Here is a 24,581-nt window from a genome sequence, read left to right as displayed (position 1 = left end):
TAGTAAGTGACCATGTTTTCAATGGAGCTCAGCCAGTAATATAAGACATTGAAAATCTCATGCATCAGTGGTTGCTGCTGGGTGAGAAGCCCTTTTGAAAATGTTTCCCTTATTTAAGTATAGTATATGAATAGGACCAGAGTTCTTCTAAACCCAGATTTTTAAATCTTCTGAAAAGCATGTGAACTCTGCAAGAGCTACTTTGCTTTGATAATCCACAGTGTGCATAGATTGCACATAAAGAACCGGTTCAATGATTTAATGGTGATAGCGTGTCAACCACATGTCTATTTCTGTATGTCATACAGAACAGTGCCCACATGAGAATCATTTACCAAAACACTTTCACTGGGTGCTTGGATAAAATCAGGTCCAAATCCAAACCACTCAAGTTTTCTTTGTAGTAATCTCTGTTTTACGTCAATTTAAAATCTTCCTTCCTTTAGCACGAGATGGATCAGAAGGCTGGTACTGAGCTTAGAGAGGCTAGGTCACATAATCATATTTAGCACAGACTGCAAATAATGGCAGCATATATAATGCGCGGATGATCTTCGAACAACTTCTAATGAGCAAATGGCTTGCACATATCATTTGGTAGCTCCTTTATAGGCATGCTCCATTGTAATATTTTATAGGTAAATATCCTTTAGAATAACTGATAGCATTGTAAAATTATGAAACAAGCAGTTTTGATAAGGCTTATTAAATGCTTGCATGCACTTTGTTGCCACTCAAATCCATTTACAATATTTTGTGATATTATTTCTTTTGGATGCCTTTGGACACATAGAAATGTCAGTGTGTTTTCTCTGTGAAACAATGAAAGCAGGAAGTCATAGATATTAGGTTATAAAATATACATTGTCAGCTATGATGAAGCATGTATTTTACTTCCTAGATTTTATCTTGTGTTACATCTCTTTCCTCTCTCTTATAAAACATTATGGCTATGTCTAGACTGGCCACTTTTTCCGGAAAAGCAGTTGCTTTTCCGGAAAAACTTGCAAGCTGTCTACTCCGGCCGCTTGAATTTCCGCAAAAGCACTGACGATCTCATGTAAGATATACTATGCTGCTCCCGTTTGGGCAAAAGTCTTTTTCCAAAAAACTTTTGCGCAAAAGGGCCAGTGTAGACAGCAGAGATTTGTTTTCCGCAAAAAAGCCCCGATCGCGAAAATGGCAATCAGGGCTTTTTGGTGGAAAAGCACGTCTAGATTGGCCACGGGCGCTTTTCCGCAAAAAGTGCTTTTGCGGAAAAGTGTCCTGCCAATCTAGATGCGCTTTTCCGAAAATGCTTTTAACGGAAAACTTTTCCGTTAAAAGCATTTCCGGAAAATCATGCCAGTGTAGACGTAGCCCATCTGTTTTAAAGACAGTGCTGTTTTCCAAAGTCCCTACCTCTGAGTCAGTAAGAAGGTTGGTTCCCCTCCTCTCCTTCCCAATCATACCAGCATTCCTGTAGATTAGACTTTGAAGACTGAGAGAGTTAATACTTCCCTGGGCTTGTTTTAATAATTAACTAAATGAATAAGGAAGTGTCAGGAGGACCTTCATGCAAACTGATTAAATGTAATGGGATGTCATTTCAACAGGAAAATCAGAAAACAATAATAAGTTGACTGAAGCTGCAACCTTTGTTTCTATGATATTTTTGGGCCTGATCCAAGAGGCAACTGAAAATCAATATAATCCCATTGACTTGGGAACAGACATTGGACTCCCATAAACATAGGCATTGTATCAGGCCTTGTTTGTTAAATTTTAAATAGGAGTAAGCATACGCTCTTCTATAATAGGAACACTGTTGACGAGTAAAGCACAAACTCAAAAAGTTAGGCCCAATTTTCTATGAAAAAGTTTAACATGCAGAAAAAGCAAACAAAACAGAGAGTGGAAGATATGAGAGGTTTTGAGGAGGGCTGAGAATGTTTTGGTTTTTTTGTATAAAATGGTTTGTTTAAAAACACATCAGATGCATGAAGAATGCTTGTTTTTAAGTATGAGATATAAAAACCAAAATGTTATTTTTTACTTTTTCGGCAGTTTAAAATGAAAGGTAGACACCCCTTGAAATTTGATGAGAAGAGAAGCAAAAGGGAATATATTATTTTTTACACAGAAAGCTGGCCAAAAATGTGCAACTTTAACAAAGGTGATGTAGCAATATAATGCTCTATGAAAAACACTCCAGACAGAGGTTGACTGGGAGAAATATGGTGGCCCCATTCCATTACTGGCATCCCAGTTTTCAGCACTCACGGTACTGCATTCTTGAATGTCCTAGGCCTAAACTGGCTCGTCTAACTCCCAAACCCATATGAGCTTTTCTAATCAGGTCTGCAGTCACAGCAGGCCCTCCCCAACTGACTTATTCCTAATAGTCAAATACAGGAAAACAGAAATACAAGGTCAGACCAGAAATCCAGTTAGCCCTATGTTCTCTCCCTGGCCAATACCAGATACCTCAGTGGAAAATGCAAGAAACCCTGCAGCAGGCAGCTATAGAATAATAACCTACCTATACGGAAAGTTTCTTCCTCATCTCCATTAGTCAGAGATTGATTTGCAGTGTGAGGCAAACCCCTTCCAAACTCTCTAGATTCACTTTGTGTATTTTTTAAATCCTTTTTACCGTAGCTCTAGATGCAACTCTAATAAACAATAAAACTGGAAAATTATTGAGGTTAGGAACCTAATGGATGCTAAACTTGCATGTTCCTGCAAGATCTTACTAGTTAACCTAAGGTTGGCTGCATCAATGTATAGGCGGGAGTATAAGTAATCTTCTGTGTGGTGTTGATTCAGTAGAAGACACTCCTTTCCCCCCAAGTGAATATATACCCTGACAGGAAAAGGCAAAGCAAAAATTACAAACTTTATGCTGTCGGAAAAAATTGTTGTAGCCAGTCTGCTGACACTAAAGCAGACATTGACAACACTAGACTTCTCTTGGAAACCATCCAGTGATTATTCCCCTAGTAGAACTTCACTACCATTAACAGCACTGGTGTAAAGCTGTGTTCAGTTCTACTTACAATTATGTCATCTACTTTTACATCCCAATGTGCAGAAAGAATAGCAAATATAGCAGGGAAGAGTATAAATATATTGCTCGAGCAATATAGGTAGCAGATTTAAAACAAACAAAAGGAGGTTTTTCTTCATGCAGTGTACAGTTAACCCGTGGAACTGCTTGCCAGAGGATGCTGTGAAGACCAGGACTTTAACAGGGTTCAAGAAAGAATTAGATAAATTCATGGAGGTTAGGTCCATCAATACTTATTAGACAGGATGGGCAGAAATGGTGTCCCTAGCCTCTATTCGTCAGATGCTGGAAATGGATGACAGCAGAGACATCATTTGATGATTACCAGCTCTGTTCACTCCCTCTGGGGCATCTGGCCCTTGGCCGCTGTCGGAAGACAGGATACTGGGCTTGACGGACCTTTGGCTTGAGCCAGTATAGCTGTTCTTATGAGCATGCAGCATTTAACAGGAAGGCCAAAGAGCAATTGGAGTTGCAGCTGGCAAAGGGATGTGAAAGACAATGAAGTTTCTTCAGGTATGTTAACAACAAGAGGGTGGTCAGAAAAGGTATGGGACCCTTACTGAATGGGAAAGTCAACCTAGTGACAGATGATATGGAAAAGGCTGAATTAATGCTTTTTTGCCTCAGTCTTCCCAGACATGGACAGCTCCCATGAGCTGGGCAGCACAGTATGGGGAGGAGATGAGCAGCCCTCAATGAAAGTACAGGTTAAGGACTATTCAGAAAAGTTGGACATGCACAAGTCCGTGGGGCGGATGTGATGCAGATGAAGAAGCTGAAAGAGTTGACTGATGTGATTGCCAAGACATTGGCCATTATCTTTGAAAACTCATGGTGATCAGGGGCGGTCCTGGACAACTGGAAAAAGGCAAATATAGTGCTTATCTTCAAAAAAGGGAAGAAAGAGCACTGGGGCACTCCATACTGGTCAGCCTCATCTTAGTCCTAGAAAAATCATAGTGCAGGGCCTCAAGGAATCCATTTTGAAATGCTTGGAGGAGAAGGTGATCGGGGACAGTCAATACAGATATCCAATGACAAGTCATGCCTGACCAACCTGATTGCCTTCTATGATGAGATAACTGGCTTTATGGATATGGGAAAAGCAGTAGACATGGTATACTTCGACTTTAACGAAGCTTTTGATATGGTCTACCACAGCATTCTTGCCAGGAAGTTAAAAAAGGATGGACTGGATGAATGGAATTGGTAGATAGAAAGCTGGCTAGCTTGTCAGACTCAATGGGTAATAATCAATGGCTTGATGTCTAGTTCACAGCCAGTATCAGGCAGAGTGCCCCAGAGGGAAGTCTTGGGGCTGGTTTTATTCAACATCTTCCTTAATGATCTGGGTGATATAATGGATTGCACCCTCCGCAAGTTCATGGATGACACTAAGCTGTGGGGAGGTAATTACACTGGAGAGTAGAGAGAGGCTCCAGAGTGTCCTAGACAAATTAGAGGATTTGAACAAAAAAAATCTGATGAGATTCAACAGGACAAGAGAAGAGTCCTACGCTCAGGATAGAAGAATCCCATGAACTGCTACAGATTAGGGACTGACTGGCTATGCAGCAGTTCTACAGAAAAGGAATTGGGGATCCCAGTAGAAGAGAAGCTGGATATGAGTCAACAGAGCCCCTGTTATCAAAAAGGTTAATGACAAACTGGGCTGCATTAGTAGGAGCACTGCCAGTCATAGGTAACATGTGGGGGGTACATGTGGTACCATGTGCACTCCCAGGATTCACCCCTTCCAAGGCGGGAGGGGCCAGCCAGCAGGCCAGCAAAGGGCTAGCAGCTGGCAGGTTAATGCCAGCAGCAGGAGTCTATGCCCCCCTTACCACCCACACTCAACTACAGTGATGGCAGGGAAGGTGCAGGCCAGGTGACTCCAGCCCGTGTTGCACTGCTTTCAGCCATGTTTCTCTTGGGGAGGCAAACGACTGCCCCAGCACTCCCTGGAAGTGGAAGCAGACTTGGTGCCACTTCTGCGGAGCACGGGGATGGTCCCATCCACTCCCCCAGGAGTGGTGCTGTGCAAGCTGGAGCCACCCTGCCCGCACCCTTCCTGCCACAACTGGTGAATGCAGGAGGCGTACAACACGAATCCCCAGTGTTAACACTGGCCCAGCAGCCCTGCCAGTCCCGTGGTGGTGGAACAAGAACAGGGCAGGGCAAGGTGGGACCTGGGGCAAAAGAAGGTTGTCCTGGCCCTTCTCCACGTGCTCTCTCCTTGGCTGGAAAAAGTGAACTGGAGGCAATGGAAGCCACAAGGCTCCATGGCTCTGGAACCTTTTGGTCGGGGTGGGAGACTTTTTTGGGTCAGAGGTCGCTGACCGACATGGGTCTGCTATCAACTTTCCTGTAGCAGGTCCACAGAACAGTTTGAGAACCACTGATCTAGACCTAAGCAATTCATTAATACAGTAGTAAAATCACCAATTGCCTGTCTACTCTAGCACTCTGACCAGTGATTACACAATAATGAGAAATATCCCCAGTGACATATACTTTTTTGGCAAAGGCTGTTCTGTTCTTTCCAAACAACTCCTGCCTCAGCCTCGACAAACTGCCCCAAACTTGTCTTATAGAATATTTATCCATAGAAAGTAACATGTTCGGTTTTGACAGAAAACTTGTAACTTGTCAAAATTCATAATCACTGTGAGACATATTTATGGGCAATATTAAGGAATGATGTATTTCTACTGAAAGTAAGCTTTATATGCACTATTGTAAAAAGTTAATTACCAGGGGACAACATATGAGTGCATAATTTCCCAATCATACATGAGGGACTGTCACCTCATCCTGGTGAACCCATAATATTGCAAGGCTCAATTCAATAACCTTGTTCCATGCCCAGACTTTCAATGGAATGTCTTCAGAGACAACTATCAATAATTGAAGCCACTTGGAGTTAAAAAGGAACAGTACATCAGAGAGGGGATCACTCTGCTTATGAATAAAGACAAAAGACTGTTTCAGTGATAACAGAGTGGGGAGAGGCATTCTAGATCCTTGTACCGATGTAGCACCCTGATCTGCTCACCAGTTATGTATTCCAGTCAGTCCTGGTTTCAGGGTATGTCCATACTAGCTCCCTAGTTCGAACTAGGGAGGCTAATGAGGGCAACTGAAATTGCAAATGAAGCGTGGGATTTAAATATCCGGCACTTCATTAGCATGTTCCCGGGTGGTTGCCATTTTGGAAATTGACTAGCCCGGAAGAACTGCCCGCGTCTACACGCGGCAGAGAAGGGCGATTCCGAAATAAACCCCTTACTTTGAATTAACAGTTAAACCATGGAATGAGGTCAATTTCCAAAATGGCGACCGCCCGGGAACATGCTAATGAAGCGTGGGATATTTAAATCCCGTGCTTCATTTGCAATTTCATTTGCCCTCATTAGCCTCCCTAGTTCGAAGTAGGGGGCTAGTGTAGACATATCCTCAGATTTAAATTATCTGAAAGGAGTTCTGCAGAGCCCACTCTTCTGGGAATCCTGTGAAAGATGTTTTCAGATAGTGGGACATTTCTATTTTTCACTCTGCAAATTGGACTATAGGTCAGACACTGTCAGTCCAATACCCTGGTGTTCTCCTGAAATTCTCAGGTATTTGACAACACTCTGAAGAACTGGTGAAATGTTGTGGTCAGAAGCAGCCTTATTCACAGTTGAAATTCATTGTAGAAAAAGAGTTCTCCAAAATACAGTACATTACTTTCAAGAATGTTGTCTAAGACTCAGCAGTTTCCACTCTTGGGAAAACTCATCAAAAAGCCTCGCACACAAGTACCAACGTTCTGAAATAGTCTTTCCAAAGCGTAAGGGGGAATCATGAAATTTGCAGTGGAGTATGCTGCAAAGCTGACATATAAGGCTTTTCTATAATTGAATGGTACATATCCAAAATTTAGAAATAAATATAGAGAGGGAGACATAATTATAACTTAGTCTCTTAGATGTATAATTCAAGATTTCTAAAGTTAGGTGTTTACACAGACAGGATTTCAGAATACTCTGTTCACTCATATTAGGGACAATGAAATTAAAAGACCTTCCTAAACATGATTAGAGATAAGTCCCAAACCAGAACATGAAATGACGTGAACTCCTTAGCCCCAAACACTAGGGTGAGGTTTTCAAAACTGAGACATGAATTCCTGTCTAGCTTCTATACTTAGGGAACATCTCTCTATAATAGGCAAAACAGACATCACCACTACCCATCTCTGAATGTACACATGCCACGTTGTTATGTAAGTAAGAAATCTAGACTAGAAATCAGATTTGAACTGTCAGTGGCTTCGGCCTATCTTATTTATATATGGTAGCATTGCAAATACCTGTGCAGTAGTGAACCATGATGAACAGTCTATAATTACAGGCCTTTTATAACCATCAAGTGGGCAGCAACTGGATTCCTTGTTTGAAATCTACTTTTCACTGTTTCTATATAGCTGTTGTCAATTTACACTCTAACCAGGAATGTCGTGGTATTCGGGAAGCACAGATTCAACAGCTGAGACTGATCTCTGGATGCTTTTCTAACATTTTTTTCAGTTTGGAGTGGCGGGGGAATCAGGCTGAAATTTTCCATAGTTGGTCTCCAGCAAAGGAAACTTCCTACCAGGGGCAGCCGGCATGCTAGGCGAGGGAAGGCACTGCCTTCTCAAACCACCAGACCTGGCTCTGCCCACACTCTGCCCCCAGAATGCCTACTGTAAGCACACTAGTGCTGTGTCTACACTGGCATGAATTTCCGGAAATGCTTAAAACAGAATAGTTTTCGTTATAAGTATTTCCGGAAAAAGAGCATCTACATTGGCAAGCTGCTTTTCCGGAAAAGCCCTTTTTCTGGAAAAGCATCTGTGGCCAATGTAGACATGCTTTTCCGGAAAAGAGCCCCGATCATCATTTTCGCGATCGGGGCTTTTTTCCGGAAAAGACTACTGGGCTGTCTACACTGGCCCTTTTCTGGAACAGTGTTCCGGAATAAGGACTTATGCCCGAGCGGGAGCAGCGTAGCTTTTCCGGAATAGCGGCTGATTTTGTACAGTAGAGAGTCATTGCTTTTCCGGAAATTCAAGGGCCAGTGTAGACAGCTCGCAGCTTATTCCGGAAAAGCGGCTGATTTTCCGGAATAAGTGGCCCAGTGTAGACACATCCTAGGAGTGGAGTGTTGCTGCCCCACTCGCCTCCCCTCTCCGTGCTCCAGGGCTGGAAAGGCTGGGACAACATGCCACCCTCCCTCCCTGACGCTGCCTTTCCCAGCCCCCATCTTCACCCACCACCCCATGCTTCCTACACTCCAGGAACTTAAGAATTTACCTAGAATAATTTAAAATGTTGAACATTTGCAGTCAAGGATCCATTTAATTTTGTGGTTTGTAGGTAATTTTTGTCTTTTAAAAAAAAACACATACATTTAATTTGAACACATTCATGAAACAGTAAGGTTGAGGAATCTAGCATTGAAAAGTCAGGAAATATAAAACATTCTGTTTCCAGCAAAGGGTTACTTCTTCCAATTTGTAGATGAATAGCATTTTAATCCTGTTTTCTTTACATGTGTGGGTTCATCATAGTTATTAAATGTTTATCAAAGTATACAGCATGTGCAACATGATTCAGTTAAAGCTGAACTAGGAAACTTGCCTTTTAAAACCATTCCATATAGTAAAAAATAGACACCTACCTATGGACTGAAAAAGGCTTCTGTCCTCTTCCATGTTACTATTATGTAGACGGAGCTTGGTCCTGCCTTGAGGGCGGGGGGCTGTACTCGAAGACCTCTTGAGGTCCCTTCCAGTCCTATTATTCTATGATTCTATGTAAATATTTCACAGGGCACCTTTTCAGTTGCTTGTTTGAAATGTGTAGCAGTATAAATACTCCACAAAAAACCTACTTGAAAAATAATTTTAAAGCATTTGTTCATTCATGTTTGCAAAGGGAGAGCAGAATTTAAGTCTTTGACAGAAGTGTCTCACCCACCAATCACAGGGCAGAATATTCATAATAGCAGTCTGTGACGAACCCAGCAGGGTCCGCATTGATCCGAGGAGGGGGACCGCCCGTCCCCCTGCCCCCTGCGCCAGGGAGGGCAGGCAGGTAGCGCAAGCAGCAGGAGTAGCCCATGCTGGGCTGAAATCCTGCATGGGGGAACGCGCACGGCCCCACGGTGAGGTAGGCGGGGCCAGACGTGGCTGCGGCATATGGGCCGGGTGCCTGAGAAGCGTTCCGGCTGCACGGGGCTGGGCGGAGCGGGGGGCGGAGCTCTGGACCCCAGCCGTTGCGCGACAGTGCGTGAGGACGCCGGGGGCGGGGCTGGCCCGCACAGCATCTCTCCCCGGGCCACTTGAAAAGCGGTCAGGTGAGCTGGCTAGAGGCAGTTCAGAGAGGACCCGCCGATCCCCCCCTAGAAGGACGAGCATCCCACCCCACTGGAAGGAAGGAAGAGAAAGGGATGGGGCCTACGGCTCAGGCGTGGTAAGTGTCCCGTGCGGATACCCAGGCGGGTTGGCGAAAGGCGGGGAGTGGAAGAAGCCTGGGGCAGAGTGCTTCTGGCGCGCGTGGGCAGGCAAGTTTAGGAGATCAACCTCACCTGTCGTGGAGGGAGCGCGCTAGTTTCCCCCACTTAGGGCCCCAGGCTGGGACCTGGTGGAGAGGGCGGGCCCGGGTCCCCCACTTCTCCTTCCCTGCAGTCTCAACCTACCCAACTTACCCAGTAGTCTGCAACCTCTGGGAGTTGGGTGACCTTAAACGCTATCCGAACGCTTGCTATCCATCCTGGAAGGACCTTTACCAGGGACAGGCCCCCGGAACTCTTACCCCGGCGGGACACCAGGACCCTTAACAGGGACGGGGCAGTGGGTCATCCGAACCCCGTCACCGAACCGGCAACGGGTGATTGCACTCACAAACCCCGCTCCAGGGAACAGGACCCCAGGACAAAAATATCGCAGACATAGATGGTGGGTCCGCTGAAACCCCCTGCTCCTCCGAGAGGGGGCGCTCGCACCCGGTAAATCCGTCACACAGTCATTCCCTGTTTATAAAATATAATTCAGGATAATTCCCTGTTCATTTAAAAATAGTTTCAACTCTTCTTATGCCATTCTTTAAGTGTTATTAAATGGAACCCTTAAATTCTCAAACATATGCTCTCTCTAAGGGTACATCTACTCTGCATACTTATTTTGAAATAAGCTATTCCATAAGAAATACTCCAAAACTGCTTATTTTAAAATAGCACATGTACACTAGAGGAAAGCCTCAAAATTAGTTCAAGGCAAGCTTCCCTAATGTGAACATGCTACCTCAATTTAGAGCCCCAAGAGGCACTGGAGAGTAATTTGTTTGAATGGCCTTGGGAAGGAGCTATTTCAAAATGACAGCAATGGAGCATCCACACTACAGCTATTTTGAAATAGCTATTTTGGAATAGGTGTTATTCTTCATGGAATTAGGTTTACAAAAGTTAGAATAAGCCATCTGTTATTTTGAATTTATTTCAAAATAACGAAATTGCTGTGTAGACACTCGCATTGTTATTTCAAAATAACTTCAGTTATTTTGAAATAATTGTGCTGTGTAGACGCATCCTAAGATGGCTAAATATTAATGTAAGCTACAAGTATACTAAATAAGGGGCATGAAACAACTGTGGAAGTAAGCATGTATTTGCCTTTCTTTCTGAACAAAACTAAAAATTAGAGCCTATAGTTATTATAATTGGAAGAGTATGCAGAGAAAAAAATAGCTAACCATGGATACTAATTGTTGGGGGCCACCAGGGACAGCTATTGCACATAATATTTATAAACCTCCCTCCTGGTATCACAATTCCCAAAACGTTTTAGCTGATTGTCAGCAATGTACTTCCTGGGAAATCCACACAACATGGCTTCCTCTGCAGTATGTTTTTGTCCATTATGTAAATAAATCAGTAACTACACACAAAACGCTATGTTAAAAGAATGATAAGACTGTAAATTCAAATGTTAGGAAAATCTAGAGTTAATGTTGGCTGTGCTCTTACAGCTCCACTCATAATAATCTTCCTTGGCTAGACAGCTTATACTTTGGGATGTGTTATCTAGGTGAATCTATTAAGAGGTGGGTCTGTTTATTCCCATTAGCAGGGGTAGCTAAGAAGGTGAATTGAAGACCCTTATTGCACTATGTCTCACAGATTCTTAAGTAGAGACAAGGTGGTAAGGTCTGACCAAGTTTCCCATAAAGTTTGTTTACAGCCACCAGTCCTGGCCCTTGGTGTTCCGTACTGTTATTTAGCTCTAATTTAATTTCTCTCTAAATGTCTCCTAAGAGCTCAGTAAGCAGAGGAAGTGTTGGTAATGCTGCTAGACAATATTGACCTCCCATGGTTCAGCAAATTCTCTGGTTCAGTACCGGTCAGGTCCCGGGGGTGCCAGACTAGAGAAGTTCAATCTGTACAATATCACTGACTACACAGACCCTTAAACAGGCAAGTTGGGCTGCTGTGGTATATAATTAACATTTCTAACTGCTTGATAACAGTGAGTCTTTTCTTTAGCACTCTGTACCATTCCAAATAGTGAAACTGTGCATGGTGTTCTATCCAATCCCAATGAGAGCAGTGGGGCACCTTTCCCTTATTTTAATTAGGATTATCTCCCTGTCTTTAATAATAATTTGTACTTGGATGACATCTTCTACTCAAGTATTTTGAAGCTGTTTCCAAATGTTAATAAACACTGCCTTACAAATACCCATATGATATGCTTGAACATTATTACCCCCATTTTGTAGCTAGGAAAAACCGAAGAACCATCAATGAAGGCCTTATTTGCCCAACATGGGATGATTTGAGCCTGATTTTAGAGGTACTGAGCACCCACAGTTTCCATTCACTTTGCTTGCACTTATAGATGCTTATTACTTCTGAAAATCAGGCCCAAGATGACTCAAACTGGGCTTTCGATAATGGTGACAAACAAAATTGGAGGCCATTTTTGAACATGTAGGCCCATATGACTGGCTCATGTTCACACAGTGAGTCAGCAGCAGAGCCAAAGAATAGTACCTAAATTTCCCAACTCACAGACAAGTAGCTTCCCCAAAGCCCTGTGCCTCCATAGGACGTTTTCCCCCAACCCATCAACTGATTTGCTTTGCTTTCCTCTATTTTAAGAGGGCATTTAGACAACAGAAAACAGGATGTTTTAGTTTCAATTCAATGGTCTTTCTTCCCTTTTCAATAGTTATATTTGGTAAACCAGAAAGTGCTGCACCTGGCACTCAAAACGTAGAAGAAAATAACTACTGGTTCACTCAAGCACTCAAGTGTGAAGAATTGTTAATTTATAATCTCATTTGAGCTGATTGCCACATGTGCAGGGGCTCAAGCACACATTGCACAGGAAACAGAACAGATGTCTTAGCTCATTTCTCTCCAACCCTGAGAACTTGAGTCTTCCCATTTTAAAAACATTATTTATGTACAACTTGTTATCACCATATACTTATCTACCATGCAGGAAAGCATTCCATCCTTCTCTTCTTTCGGCTGGCCACTATGATAAACAGTAAAAATAGCAATCTTCTTCTGCTTCTGTAAAACAGTACACTATTTAATGTACACATATTAAATGTTTGTGTTGTGGTCTATTCAGCAATCATTCTAAGGCAGGGAGGAAATAATTAACCTCTTCATTTCTGACTTGTTAAGCTCAGGGATGAGAGAATAAGAGTGGCAATGCCTTGAGATAAATAACGCTGGGTGTGTATCTAAACTACATGGCTCTATCGATGGAGACATGTAGATTAGGCTGATCGGCAAACGGAAATGAAGCTGCGATTTAAATAATCGTGGCTTCATTTAAATTTACATGGCTGCCGCGCTGAGCCGACAAACAACTGATTAGCTGTTTGTCGGCTCAGCGCGCTAGTCTGGACGCTCCCATGTCGACCTGAAAGCCCTTTATCGACCTCCCCATTATGCCTTGTAGGATGAGGTTTACCAGGGAGGTCGATAAAAGCTTTCATGTCGACAAGGGAGCGTCCAGACTAGCGCGCTGAGATGACAAACAGCTGATCAGCTGTTTGTCAGCTCAGCGCGGCAGCCATGTAAATTTAAATGAAGCCACGATTATTTAAATCGCAGCTTCATTTCCCTTTGCCAAACAAACAAATCTACATGGCTCCGTCGACGGAGCCATGTAGTTTAGACGTACCCTGGGTGATAAAGTATCTGGTGAGAGAATGAGAAATATGGAAGCTATGAAGGGCATGGAGCAGTTGTGTGTGGAGCTGGAGAGATGAGCAGTGCATGGGAGCTTCCAGAAGTGAAGCATGTCTGCAGAGGAGATGGAGCAAAGTGACTGGGGAGGGAGTAGACAGCAGCTAGTGTAGCACTCAGTCACTTTAGGAGTAACGGCAGAATGAGCTCAAGACACCTGGCCCTGCATATACTGCAGGGCAGTGAGCGTGCTACTGCACAGTCCTCTGACATGCCCACCTGTCCCCGACATGACATTTTAATGGCAAATTACAGAGAGAGAGCTCGGACTGAACAGACAAAAAGAGCCACAAGTTAGAAACCCATAAACTCATTAAACATACCAGTTATATATAGAGACACAGAGAGAGGAGTTTTATCCCATCTAGAGATAGAATTCACATCCCCCATGCAAACGAGTGCCACTCTAATAGCACTGTCCCAGTAAGCAGCTCCAGTTCATAATTTTTCCTCATCAGGAGTTACTCCACCAGGATACTACCAGTACATGTAAGAGGATATACATTTGATTCAGGTTCTTATCTCTGGAGTCTTGTAAGGAAAAGTACTACGTGATCATGCAAATGAAGACCATATCATAATGTCGATAATCATAGAATACTAGAACTTGAAGGGACCTTGAGAGGTCATCAAGTCCAGTTCCCTGCCCTCATGGCAGGACCAAACACCATCTAGATCTTCCCTGACAGGTGTCTATCCAACCTGCTCTTAACTATCTCCAATGATGGAGATTCCACAACCTCCCTAGGCAATTTATTCCAGTATTTAACCAGCCTGACAGTTAGGAAGTTGTTCCTAATGTCCAACCTAAACCTCCCTTGCTGCAGTTTAAGCCCATTGTTTCTTGTCCTATCATCAGAGGTCAAGAACAATTTTTCTCCCTCCTCCTTGTAACATGTCCCCTTTTAGTCTTCTCTTTCCAAACTAAATAAGCCCAGTTCTTTCAGACTTTCCTCATAGGTCATGTTTTCTAGACCTTTACTCATTTTAATCATTGCTCTTCTCTTGATCCTCTTCAGTTTCTCCATACCTTTCTTGAAATGTGGGTCCCAGAACTGGACACAACATTCCAAATGAGGCCTAATCAGCATAGAGTATAGCGGAAGAATGACTTCTCGTGTCTTGCTCACAACTCTCCTGTTAATGCATCCCAAAATCATGTTTGCTTTTTTTTCAAGTGTCACACTGTTGACTCATATTTAGCTTGTAGTCCATGACTCCTAGATCCCTTTCAGCAGTACTCCTTCCTAGACAGTCATTCCCATTCTGGCTGTGTGAAACTGATTGTTCCTTCCTAAGTGAAGTACTTTGAATTTGTCCTTATTAAACTTCATCCTATTTACTTCAGATCATTTCTCCAGTTTGTCCAGATCATTTTGAATGATGACCCTACCCTCCAAAGCACTTGGAACCCCTCCCAGATGGATATCATTTGCAAAATTAATAAGCATACTCTTTATGATATTATCTAAATCATTGATGAAGATATTGAACAGAACCAGTCCCAAAACTGACCCTGAAGAACCGCACTTGTTATGCCCTTCCACCATGACTGTGAACCATTAATAACTACTCTCTTAGGATGGTTATCCATCCAGTTATACACTCACTTTATAGTAGCATATGGGATCAGGATTAAAGTGTAACAGGCAGTCTTAGTTCTGGCATTTCCTAACTTTGATTTCCTGACTTGGAAAGCTTAACGTTCCTTTCATTTTTTATATAAAATACTTTTATATGAAGAGTACTCCTGAACTGTTTCAATATTGCCAGCCAGAGCTAAGGCTGTCAAGTGTTTAAAAAACAAAAACTGGTCTGGTACCACTTTATAGACTAACAAAACATATAGATGGTATCATGAGCTTTTGTGGGCACAGCCCACTTCTCCAGATGACCAGAGTTTTGAATGATTTTTGGAAAACTCCAGTTACCTGAAGAAGTGGGCTGTGCTCACGAAAGCTCATGATACCATCTATATGTTTTGTTAATCTATAAAGTGCTACCAGACCAGTTTTTGTTTTTTAAGTTTATCCTGTAAGACTAACTCAGCTACTCCCTGAAACTTCTGAACATGCAAAGCGTTTAAAAGTAATTGTTAAATAGTAGAAAACCATTTAAATATTTTGGATATTTTCTACAATGTCAAATATGGATTTCAAATACAATACAAAATACAAAGTGTACAGTGATCACTTTATATTATTTTTTATTACAAATATTTGGATGCTAAAAAGCAAAATAGTATTTTCTATCCACCTAATACAATACACACAAGACAATGCTGCCTGCTTCTTGTTTACAATGTTACCTAAAGACAAGAAAAAGAACTCACAAGGCACTGTTGTAGCCAGCATCACAAGATATTTACTTTCTAGACATGCTCAAGATTCATATCCCTTCATGCTTCAACCATCATTCTAGAGGACATGATCATGGTGATAACAGGGTCTGCTCATCTGCTCAGAGTATACTGATAGATTTATTTTCATCATTTGGGTCAGATACCACCAGCAGAAGGTTCATTTTATTTTTTTGGTGGTTCAGTTTCTGTAGCTTCTGCATTGGAGTGTTGCTCTTTTAAGACTTTTGAAAGCATGCTCCACATTTCATCCCTCACAGATTTTTGGATTAGACTTCAGATTCTTAAACCTTAAGTCGAGTGCTGTCGCTGCTGTAGTAATCTCACACTGATGCGTTCTTTGAGTTTTGTCAACTTTGTGAAATTGTTCTAAAATGAACATTTGTTGGGTCATTATCTGAAGCTGCCAGAACATGAAATAGATGGTAGAATACCAGTAAACATAAGAACATAAGAACGGCCGTACTGGGTCAGACCAAAGGTCCATCTAGCCCAGTAGCCTGTCTGCTGACAGCAGCCACCACCAGGTGCCCCAGAGAGGGTGGACCAAAGACAATGATCAAGCAGTTTGTCTCCTGCCATCCTTCTCTAGCCTCTGACAAACAGAGGCCTGAGACACCATTTCTATCCCCTGGCTAATAGCCTTTTATGGACCTAACCTCCATGAAATTATCTAGCTTCTCTGTTATAGTCCTAGCCCTCACAGCCTCCTCTGGCAAGGAGTTCCACAGGTTGACTACATGCTGTGTGAAGAAGAACTTTCTTTTATTAGTAAAACAGAACCGGAAACATACAATTCTCCCCCAAGGAGTTCAGTTAAATATTTAACACATTTTTTAAACGAACATCATCAGCATGGAAGCATGTCCTCTGGGATGGTGGCCAAACCATGAAGGACACATGAATGTTTACCATTCCCGGCACATCAATACCTTGCAATGCCAGCTACAAAAGTGCCATGCAAACACCTGTTCTCGCTTTCAGTTAACACTGTAAATAAAAAGCATGCAGCATTATCTCCCGTAAATTGTAACCCAACTTGTTTATCTAAGGGTATGTCTACACTACCACCCTAGTTCAAATTAGGGTGGTTAATGTAGGCAACTGGAGTGGCAAATGAAGCCTGGGATTTGAATTTCCCGGGCTTCATTTGCATATTGTCGGGCGCCGCCATTTTTAAATGTCCGCTAGTTCGGACTCCGTGCCCGCGGCTACACGCGGCACAAACTAGGTAGTTCGGATTAGGTTTCCTATTCCGAACTACCGTTACTCCTCATGGAACGAGGAGTAACGGTAGTTCGGAATAGGACCCTAGTCCGAACTACCTAGTTCGAGCCCCGTGTAGCCGCGCTACACGGGGTTCGAAGCAGCGGGGATTTAAAAATGGCGGCTCCCATTAAATTCAAATCCCGGGCTTCATTAGCAAGTGCGGTATGCATACATTACCCCGCTAGTTCGAACTAGCGGGGTAGTGTAGACATACCCTTAGTCCGCGCCTACACAGCAGGCAGTTATTTCGAAACAGTGTCAAAATACTGTCAAGCTGCAGGACTTCTTACTCTGACTCCTGTAACCCTCATTGTACAAAGAATAAGAGAAGCCAGAGGAAGTGTGCTCTATTACAAAACAAGGGTGTGTCTAAACTACATGGCTCCGTGAATGGAGCCATGTAGATTAGGCTGATTGGCAGAGGGAAATGAAGCCGCGATTTGAATAATCGCGGATTCATTTAAATTTAAATGGCTGCCGCGCTCTGCCGACCAGCTGATGATCAGCTGTTTGTCGGCAGATCGGGGCAGTCTGGACGCGCCGCTGTCGACAAGGATATCTTTGTCGACCGGCACAGGTAAATCTCGTTTCAGCTGATGATCAGCTGGTCAGCTGAGCGCGGCAGCCATTTAAATTTAAATGAAGCCGCGATTATTTAAATCGCGGCTTCATTTCCCTCTGCCAACCAGCCTAAACTACATGGCTCCATCGACAGAGCCATGTAGTTCAGACACACCCTAAGTGCTATGTAGACGCTCCCTATTTTGAAATAAGCTATTTCAAAATAAGATATGCAATTGACATAGATCAATTTGCGTAGCTTATTTCGAGTTAAGCCCTGCAGTGTGGATATGCCCTAACACAGCTCTCAGGTGTTCCATGCAAAACCCCTGCTTAAGAAGCAGGTAATCCCATCTTTGAATATTTAAGATGTTGCCTTCATAAGTACTTTCTCTGAGAAGCATTTGGACATGTAGATCACACTGTATAATTCTGTTCCTTAGCTGGACAGGCATCTGTCTTAGAATCAGTTATGATTCTTGCATTCAGTGCTACCATCACATTCTACAGCATTCACTTGCAATTCTAGGAACTTCTCTGCCAGGAAGCTCATCTACATAAATATCTGCAGAAAGCAAACTCTCCCTCGATGAGTTGGTGTGCCACACCCTGCTCAACACTGTGAAGTGATGAAATAGTGATGAAATTTGCACTTCAAAGTCCAAGCAAATATTCATGGAAAAGATTTGGTGCTAAGGGCCTGTGTCTAGTACAAAGAGTTTCTGCAATTCACCATTTCTTCAGACGCTCGTAGTGTTGTTTCTTTAGAGTGTAAAAAGAGAAATATGCCTATCAATTCAGTACTGAAAGTTAACTGGCAGACCAACTGTAAGGCTAAAGATGGAAGGAAATGTTTTGGAGCCCACTGCCCCTAGGGAAAAAACACTTTTTAAAATGTAAGTTTTAACTGTGTTCTTTAAAACTACTCCCTCCGATGCTTGTTTTATTACTTTTTAAATAATGGGGACAATTTAGAACTCATTGATGCCAAAGCAGAAATACACAAATGTTCTACAGTTAATACTAGTCGTACAATAATTAGTGGAATATCATTTCAATTCACAACTTCTGTCTGGCCACAGGACATATTTTATTGCTCATATTGTGTCAGTAAGAGATAAGGTATCTTAAAATTATTATATCCTCAGATTCCTGTCAGATCCCCACACTGTGACCAATAGGTGGAAATGTTTATTGCTAGTTTCTATAATGTAGTGGTTTGTGAATAAATCAGATGCTGTCCATGTACCAGTATGACAACCATGTTAGAAATATATAGACAGAGATGGTAATCACTGAGCCCTGGTCTACACTAGGGAGTTATTTCAAAATAACACGTGGAGCGTCCACACTAACAAGCCCATTATTTGAAAATAACGGGTTGGTTATTTCAAAATAATAACGCTTGCCTACCACGAGGAATAATGCTTACTTCAAAATAGTTATTTTAAAATAGTAGTAGTGTGGATGCTCCACTGCTGCTATTTCAAAAAAACGACTCCCTAGAGTCATTCAAAGTAATTACTCCCCAGTGCTTCTTGGGGCTCTAAGTCGAGCTAGCATGTCCACATTAAGGGAGCCTGCCTCAGACTAATTTCGAAGTTTCCCTGTAGCGTGGACACCCTATTGTGATTGTGTTATTTCAGAAGTTATTTAGAAATAAGTTTTTTTAAAATAATTTCCTAGCGTAGACATGCCCTACAGTTGTCAATCCAGTCACTCTCCTTAGTTCTACTATTTACACCTGTCAATTCTAAAGTCTTTAGGCAAAACTCTTTGTTCCATATTTTTTCATGTGCTTATGCTAATGATGAAGTCCAGGTACACTGGGTCTTCTAGATGCTATGAGAATATAATATAAATATTCAGTCAATAAATAAAATTTACTCACAAAATTTTCAGTGAAAATACTTGAGAACATGTCAATCTGGATAGCTCCTTTAAAATGCAGACTTTTATAAACTGATTCTTCCTCAACCCCTCTCCTACCCCCACTGTGTTGTCTTTTTTATTTTAAATCCACTAGGAGTTGTAGGGGGGAGTTAGCTGTTTTAAAAAAGATTCTCCTCTATTAAATGTAAATTTGTTTTTTCCTACTGTCCCCCTAGAGTATAAAATTACCAGCTTTTATGTCCTCAAACATACCAAATTACAGTTTCAAAGGTTGTACTTCAACAATAAATGCTGCATAGAAGGAAACATAAAATAATAACTAAATCTAATATAACTTTGTACTCTTATTAAATAGCTATGGTTATGTAATTTTAACTCAGTTACCAGTTGTGTAAACATGTATAATATCCTCAAAATTCACAAAATATGCAATATTAGATAACAGACCAATTTCATGGATGTAGTTATAATTCTGAACTGTTGTTTTCCAGAGATGTGAGTCTTATGGTAGATTAATTATCTTGCATCATATCAAAGTCATAGCCAAGTTGATCAAGCATCTTCACTTATATCATTACCAATGATTTTTACTTTGTCTACTGCTTTGGTACTCTTAACACTTGCAACTAGTTTTCTTTTCCAAGAACCCCTCTTCTGCTAACTCACCCTTTTTATACATCTGTTTTTTGAAGGCTCTATTTCACAGCACCCTTTCCACAAAAGACACCTTGCTGAGTCTTCCTTTACTGCTCCTCCCGGCTGCTACTAAAAAAGACGGTTAGGCCAGTTCATGTAATCGAGGAGCAGGATGAGAAAGCAACAGATAGGAAGTGAGACAGGCATCAGACAAAGAGCAATTGTCTATGCCTAAACACTGAAATGGTCTGTGCTGCCCTGAGCTGCCAATGGCCTCTAAGGGACACAGTAGCAGCTGAAGATTAATCGGGATATATACCAAGACACAGCAGTGTTCCAACCACACATTTTCTGTGGCCCTACCAGCGAGCTTGACCAGAGACAGAGCAGCAAGCCAAGGTGTAAAGCTACTGGCGTGCAGTTACTAAGTCACTGTGAGGCCCATGCTGTCTCACACTAAAAAGTCTGTAGTGCACTTTGTCATACTGCTATTTGCAGTACATCAATGCACACTGTTGACCTTTTAGATTTAGAGCATGGTAGCAAGGTCCATGTGCAGTAGATTAGCACATTGACAATGTGTACACCAGCTTGCTGTGTACTGAAGCTGTTTCTACACTTGGGCTGGAAGATTTAATTGCCAGCTTGAGTGAACATATTCATGTTCGCTCTGACCAAGCTAAAAATGCAAGTGTAAGCAGAGATGCATGACTGGCATGATCACAGGATGAGCCAACTGCTTGAGGTCATACCTACAGATCCAGACTGGACTGTACCTTGGACAGCTAGCTCCTCCCTCATTACCTGTGCTGCCATTGCTAAACTTCTATTTTTAGCTCATTAGCTCAATCAGTCTCATCTGCATGGAGATTTAGGGTATGTCTATACTGGAGCCAGAGGTGTAATTTACAACTTTACCTGCACTACTCTGATTGAAGTACAGTATGATGATTCCAGCTGTAAATTGCCCTTCTGGACTCAAAGAAGAGAGAGCAGGATCTGGGCCATTATATATATAAACAACATTCGCACCATGCAAAATATTTCATATCGCAGGACATCCCTTTCTTTCTGAAACTTGCAGATCTAATATCTTTTTTACTCTTTTCTGGTGGTCAGCACTGTTACACATGTATTCAAATAATGAAAAGGGCTGAACTGTGACTGGCTTTTGGTGGGCACACAAGAAATGGGAGGTTATAAGGAGCCTTCCTCATCCATACCCCACTTTATGGGTACGTCTAAACTACATGGCTCCGTCGATGGAGCCATGTAGATTTGTTGTTTTGGCAAAGGCAAATGAAGCCGCGATTTAAATGATCGCGGCTTCATTTAAATTTACATGGCTGCCGCACTGAGCCAACAAACAGCTGATCAGCTGTTTGTCTGCTCAGTGCTCTAGTCTGGACGCTCCCCTACTGACATCAAAGCCCTTTGTCGGCAGCCCCGGTAAACCTCATCCCACGAGGAATAACGGGGCTGCAACAAAGGGCTTTGATGTCGGCAGGGGAGCGTCCAGACTAGCGCGCTGAGTGGACAAACAGCTGATTAGCTGTTTGTCGGCTCAGCGCGGCAACCATGTAAATTTAAATGAAACCGCGACAATTTAAATCGCGGCTTCATTTGCCTTTGCCTATGTGTCTAATCTACATGCCTCTGACGACAAAGGCATGTAGTCTAGACACAGCCTATGTGTCCTGCACTCAGATCACTCCCAGTCACTCTCCCTTTACTTGGCCACTTCTCTCCTGAAGCACTAACCACTTAGCAAGGGGCAGGGAAAAGGTAAGGGCCACTACAATTCTGCCTTGGTGCAGAGAGAGGAGCAGCACCCAAGAACTCTTCCCAACTGTACTCCAGGTACGTGGGTGCCTCTTGTTGGCACAATCATGCCTGGAGTCTCCCTTTGGAGATAACCTTTTCATTCAGCACCCACAATGTTTAAAGTTCAGCATCTGATCATACCATCACATTTTAGTCAAGCTTTCTTTTTTGATTCTTTTTTCGTTGTAAAGAACTGATGATAGTAAAACTAAAAAGCAGAAGTATAACTCGTTAGACTGTGGGTTTTATTCTCTAGGGAAATAAAACACATTGCCTGTGCAGGTGTTAAAATGGGTTTGTTACTGCATGGGAAACTCAAATTGATGATATTGTAATGATACTGCCTAACTACAGAAGGCTTGTTCTCTCTGTATTGAAGCTAGACACATAGTCCAATTTGTATCAAATTTTGTTTTAGATATTAAAAATAGATCCACCTTCCCCTAGTCTTGCTATTTGCTTGCTACTTACCACACTTTGAGTGAGGTACTCTCCAGGCAAAGTGGTAACTAATTTAGGCTTTTGCAGTTTCCAAGATTTCTTCCAAAGTTAACAAGAGGTTGCAGTAGTATGGCATAGAGCAGGGGTTTTCAAATTTCATTGCACCACAACTCTCTTCTAACAAAAATTAACATAAAGACCCCAGAAAGGGAGACCAAAACCTGAGCCTACTCAAAGCCTGCTGGCCGGGGTGGCGAAGCACAAGTCCCAGGGCTCTAGGCAGTGGAGCGGTCAAGGCCGTTCCCCACTTTGAGTTCAAAAGTCCCAACCCACTAAAGGCTTCCCAAAGTTACAGATTCTCTGACTTTGGGTGGTACTCTACCACCATTCAAATACAAAAAAAACCCACAAAAACAAAAAACACCCCTTTGAGAATCCAGGAAGATGCACTTGGGAATTTCTTCCTGTGAGATATCCCCAAGTTCTTTAACCCTCCCTCAGGAGAGAGCTTGAAAACAAACTGTAATTCCTAATAACTGACTTTTCAGTTTCAGGCACATGCGTACAGAACCTAGTGCCGTCTAGGGCACAGGAATCAGATCACAATCTTAAAAAGGTGACTTTTTTTTTTTTAAGGGAGGGATAACTCAGTGGTTTGAGCATTGGCCTGCTAAACCCAAGGTTGTGAGTTCAATCTTTGAGGGGGCCATTTAGGGATCTGGGGTAAATCTGTCAGGGATGGTACTTGGTCCTGCTGTGAGGGCAGGGGACTGAACTTGATGATCTCACAAGGTCCCTTCCACCTCTATGAGATGGTATATCTCCATATATTACATTATTTTGACAACATACTTGGTAAAACTTACTAGTTACAGAGCAACTAAAAAAAAACCCACCGATTAAAGCACAGATAATTGCTTACCTGGGGTTCTGTTTAAAAGTTAATAATATGGAGGGAATATGGGCTCAGCACAGAGGAGTTCACAAACCAAAACATAAATAACCTGATTGTGTCTAACTAAACGTTCCCTGTTCTACTTCCATCTCAGTTGTTCCAAAGTTTACTACTTCCCTAGGCAGGGCTATGACTGGAAATTCCATGTCTTGTCCCTGGCTTAATCCATCTCTCCTGGCTCTCCGCAGATCACACAGACTGTAGCAGGCAGATCACTGCTTCAATTCACATTTCACATTCTCTTCCCATTGGCTTTCCTGTCTCCCTGCCAACACTTCCTGGAGATTCTCAGGAACTCACTGACTTTGGGTTTAACCTTTACAAACTTTTTAGTTAAGTGAATGGCTAGGATGTCTAAAAAAGGGTAGTACCCTTTCATTCATCACAGGAACCAAGACCCAAGCACTTCATCCCCAAGTGGGGTGCCTGTAACCTGAGGCCTGCCATGGAGCCCAGGCTCCAGTAAGCCTAAGACCAGCCTTGGCAACCCCACTAAAACAGGATCATGACCCCTTTTGGGTTCCCTGATCCACATTTTGAGAAATGCTAGCATAGAGCAATTTGACCTTTTAGAGATAAGATGCACTGTGTGAAAAAACACACTTAATGCATTTATTAATTCACAAAAAGATGTGATGTCAATAAAAAAGGCCTAGCATCTGAGGCTTATGATTGAGAAGTGACTGTACTTCTGACTTATACTTCTTTCTGCCATAGAAGTTAGTACCGTATTTTCCGGCGTATAAGGCGACTGGGCGTATAAGACGACCCCCTAATTTTCCAGTTAAAACATAGGTTTTGGCCTATACTCGCCGTATAAGACTACCCCCCCTTCCAAGGCAACACCATTTAATAACATCAGTACTGTAGCTTCGGCTACATACAGAACGTCCCTGTGCTGATACTGTATGTACCGCGCTGAGCCAATCCCGGCAAGCAGTGTATTCTATTAATGCATACAAAGCCTGCTCGGATTGGCAAAGGTTGTAATAGCCCGCCTCTCTGACTCAGCCAATCCGAGCAGGCTTTGTATGCATTAATAGATGACACTGCTTGCCGTGACTGGCTCAGCGCGGTACATACAGTATCAGCACAGGGACGTTCTGTATGTAGCCGAAGCTACAGTATGTTTATACCCGGTGTATAAGACGACCCCCGATTTTTGGGGGATATTTTTTAGTATAAAAAGTCATCTTATACACCGGAAAATACAGTATTTGCCACTTTGGATTTGTATACATGAGAAGTTAGTGTATGGCAAGCCAGGGTGTGAATCTACAGCATACCAACTTGCTGCA

General features: G+C 42.5%; 1 protein-coding gene across 7 annotated transcripts in view; it reads left to right on the top strand.

Moving 5' to 3' along the window:
- The window catches only part of BLNK (B cell linker), a 185,186-nt gene that overhangs the window by 66,324 nt on the left and 94,281 nt on the right, over positions 1-24,581 (top strand). The window lies entirely within an intron of this gene.

This window comes from Pelodiscus sinensis, chromosome 8, assembly GCF_049634645.1.
Source record: "Pelodiscus sinensis isolate JC-2024 chromosome 8, ASM4963464v1, whole genome shotgun sequence".
Taxonomy (NCBI): Eukaryota; Metazoa; Chordata; order Testudines; family Trionychidae; genus Pelodiscus; species Pelodiscus sinensis.
Note: the sequence above shows the minus strand (reverse complement) of the source record. Positions and strands in the feature narration are given on the sequence as shown.